The sequence below is a fragment of the Antrostomus carolinensis genome, unplaced genomic scaffold (assembly GCF_000700745.2).
Source record: "Antrostomus carolinensis isolate BGI_N321 unplaced genomic scaffold, ASM70074v2 scaffold45845, whole genome shotgun sequence".
In the NCBI taxonomy this organism is placed as follows: Eukaryota; Metazoa; Chordata; class Aves; order Caprimulgiformes; family Caprimulgidae; genus Antrostomus; species Antrostomus carolinensis.
In genome coordinates, this window is record NW_010315178.1 from 10,345 (window position 1) to 11,521 (window position 1,177).

The 1,177-nt window shown below is 52.2% G+C and overlaps 1 protein-coding gene across 1 annotated transcript in view; it reads right to left on the reverse strand.

Annotated features, from left to right (window-relative positions):
* Positions 1-818, reverse strand: part of TEN1 (TEN1 subunit of CST complex) — a 3,312-nt gene extending 2,494 nt beyond the window's left edge. Inside the window, exon 1 of the mRNA XM_010167874.2 lies at positions 798-818. The gene's annotated coding sequence lies outside the window, so the exon portion shown is untranslated. The remainder of the gene's footprint in view (positions 1-797) is intronic.
* Positions 819-1,177: the final 359 nt, after the last annotated feature.

Here is a 1,177-nt window from a genome sequence, read left to right on the forward strand (position 1 = left end):
CAGCAAGATTTTAATTCTGCCCAGCCCCTGCCGTAGTCAGGCTGTTGGCTGTGCCCCAAAGTGGCTTCTTTTAGGATCATTTTCCCTCTGATCTCCCTTGCAGGATGCCTGTGTTTGGTGAGTTTCCATGCTCCATTTATTGCTTTTCTCTCTGGTTTCTTGCCTCGCTAGGGGGAACTCCAAGAGCTGCACAATGGCCCAGGCAGACACTGCTGCAACTCAGACAAGTGGGGCCACCCCAATAGGTTCAAGGACCCCCAATACTGATTTATGCATCAGCAGGGACAGGCTGAGCCGCAACCCTGCAGCTTTAATGCTTGGTGCCCCTTGCCCACCCCATGCATTGCTCAGGGGGTTGCAACCTTGCAAAATTCCCCACTGCCATCCCATGGGGGACTGTCATGGGAGGCCACCAAACCCAGGGCAATCCTGACTCATCCCTTCCCTGCACATGCCTGAACTCCAGGCCTGGCTGCCCTGTGGCCCCATGCCAGGCTCTGCATGTCCATGACGGGCTGTGAAACCCCTCTGGCAGGGTCCCAACCAGCAGCCATGCATTCTGCAGCTCCCTGCATCTTCACCTCACCTAACCCAGATTTAAAAAGCAGGTTCAATTCTGCACCTCCTGAGTAGGGCAAAGGCTGTCCTGTATCACCCAGGTTTTGCTCCTGAATCACACTGTGCAGCAGGATGGGATCAGCCAGGAATGCAAGATGCTAAATGTGCATTTAACACACTTTGGAACAGATGTCTGGCTGCAATATCCTATTCATTGTGATATTTAATGTGTGTGCAGCCTCCACTGCAGCACGTACATGCAGTGTGCACACTTAATGCACGCTCGGCCCTCAGCGCAGCACGTCCTGTGCAGATTTAGTGCACTATCTCATGCAGTGTTTAATGGATGACCAAACACAGCATGCTACATGGATATTTAATGACTGGTTAATTAACTATTAAATGCCCAGCTGCAGATGCAGCATGTTATGTGCATTCTCAATGTGCTAATTAGCACACAGGTTAATGCACACCTAGCCCCAATGCAGCACGTTATGTGCACGCTCGATGCACTGCTTAACGCGGGCCACACCTGCAATACATTCTGTATCTGGATGTACCTCTGGCTGGAGAGCTGCCCAGCAGCAGAGGACCTGGGGGTGTTGGTCAACAGCAGCTG